This window comes from Camelus dromedarius, chromosome X (genome assembly GCF_036321535.1).
Source record: "Camelus dromedarius isolate mCamDro1 chromosome X, mCamDro1.pat, whole genome shotgun sequence".
In the NCBI taxonomy this organism is placed as follows: domain Eukaryota; kingdom Metazoa; phylum Chordata; class Mammalia; order Artiodactyla; family Camelidae; genus Camelus; species Camelus dromedarius.
The window spans coordinates 76,957,433-76,959,939 of record NC_087472.1 but is presented as its reverse complement, the minus strand read 5'-3'; positions in this window follow the sequence as shown (position 1 = coordinate 76,959,939).

The window sequence follows — 2,507 nt, the reverse complement described above, 5'->3', positions numbered from 1 at the left end:
AGTGTGGGGTATTGGTTCTTGGTGTCAGAATCTTTGTTCTTGCAGCTGTCCATGTGGGTCAGGTCATGGTGTCCCTGTAAATCTCCAACAAGACAAATGTTATTTTCTATTCTGCAACTTTTTATCTTTATATGAAAGGAAAAGTGTTGTACCCTTAAAGGTCAGTACCTTGAGAATGGCTATCCTGTATATTTCAGGCTACAGGCAACATTCTTTTACAAAAGGTGCAGAACCAACATAACTAAGCACAGGAAACAGAGAGCAGTGTTAGAGCCAAAGAAGCAGAACTAATATGGAGTCAGATTTGTTCTTCCTTATTATAATTGTAGATGCTATGTCGTGCCTTTGTTGGCTACCTGTCTATTTTGCCTCCTAAGCATGCCATATTCTATTAACTGTCTCCACAATGCCCTATACCACAAGCCCCTTGGCTCCTCTTTTAACTTTTTGTCAGTTGTTATGGTGGCTGCAGCCTCCTGGCTTCTGACAGTTAATTGTTGCCACCCGGCTCTATTACTTCAAGGCTCTGTGATTCCCATGGACGTTAATAAGCCGTGACCACCTCTCTTACCCTCAGCCATAACCAGCAAATGAGAGCCACCACTGAGCTTCTTAGTGATGCTGGTGCCCCCTCACCAGTACGTTCCTGATGGCTTTGATGAATAGTGAGTCTTCTTGGCCCCTCATGGAACATAATCTTCTGGTAGTATTTCTGATTTCACATGGTATATCCATTCCAACACGTCCAATTCCTTCAGCCTCTTTATTCCTACCTCTACCATCCTCCAGGCAACACAGGCATTTTCACTTCATTCAGCATGGGTCTTTGCCTACATCAGGCTTCTAAAAGCCATTATAGCAGTGAGTTTTCCCCACCCCTGGGGTGCTTGACAGGTTGTTAAATCTCTCTCCCAAGAAAGTATCCTCCCATTGATAAATTCTTGCATTTTCAATGTTATATTCTAGCTACCTTGATCAAGCACCTCAAAATCTAATCTCAGGGGTACTCACCAGGCTCATGCCAATCTGAATTAGTTAATTCTTGCAGCTCCTTCAGTATACAATCTATTTCCTTCCTTATGAGGCCCAGCACATCACCAGTTGGGTTATGCTGGGATTTAACCCAGGTTATTAGCCCAGAAACCAGGAGAAAAGATTGAGGCAGCTTCTGAAAGGGAAACCTTTTTTTTCTTTTTCTTTTCTTTTTTTTTTTTTTCTTTTTTTTTTTTTTTGGTGAGGTGAGGCCTTGCTGACATCTTCCAGCATGAGAGACGCGCTAGCTCTTTCCAGGGAAGAGTGGGCTACTTCTGGAGTTTCTGAGAATTTAGGGAAATCTACATCTTAGGAGCCAACATCTTAGGCATCTCCATCCAGGTATTTCCATCCCATTTTTCAAGTCCCAGGTTTCTCCAACCAGGCTCTGACTTCAGCATGATAGACTTGCCTGGGTTAAGCATTTAATCATCTTGAGGCTCTTACTATCAAGTCCTGAATCTACTCCTCTGATGTATCTGCTTGTTACCAAGTCCAAGCTCACACTGCTCACCACACGACAAGCCAATAAATTGAGAGACAAATTATTGGGGCAAGGAATAGTGTCTTTATTCGGAAAGCCAGCAGACCTAGAAGATGGTGGTCTATTGTCTCAAAGAACCATCTTGTGGGGGTTTGAATGCTAGCTTTTTTTTTTTTTTTTTTTTTTTTTTTTTTTTTTTTTTTTTTTTTTTTTGTAGAACAAAGAGGGGGAGGTGAGGAGGTAAAGTAAAAAAGGAGATGCAATTGTTGGAAATTTTTCCTGGTTCCAGCCAGATTCTGGAGGGGAGGTGTTAATTTCTTCTTTCCTGCAACCATTCACAGGTGGGTGTGGTCAGGATGTTTCCTGTGAATTTAAACAAAGGTATTCTAGTTTAACACTCTGGCAGGGGTGGCAGGGTTTGAGGGATGAGTATTATGTATAGGTAACATCCCTTTAGGGATTAATTTGTAGCAAAAGCTGTAGAATACAAAGGTTAAAGTAAAAGAAACAGATCCAAAGTGGAGTCAGATTTGTCCTTCCCTATTACATTCTCTTCTACTAAAGGAGAAAAGGGTGTCTTTATAAGCTATCAACAAGATCCTCTGGCTCTTACACTTAGCCATTAATTGCTTGTTAACAGCCCTCTATCTCATTATCCCTTTATGGAGCATCAATACAAATTAGTAATAACCAGCCAACTTTGCTGACCTTTCTTTCAAATGCTAGAATCATTGTACCTGCAAGACTGTTCCCTTCCACTGGACATCTTCCCAGGTCACTAATGTTGAAACCATCAGCATTTGCATTACCACCTTGTGGAAAGGAATATCTGTTCCCATCTACAACTCAGGATGGCATCCTCTTTGCCCAGTAGGTGGTGAGTGATCCAGTTCCCCAAAACCCATCTGACCATCTACTTTCTTGGATCCCATCAACAATACAATGTATGTATATTCAGAACCTCCAAGAAGCAGATGTCAAGATGGGATTA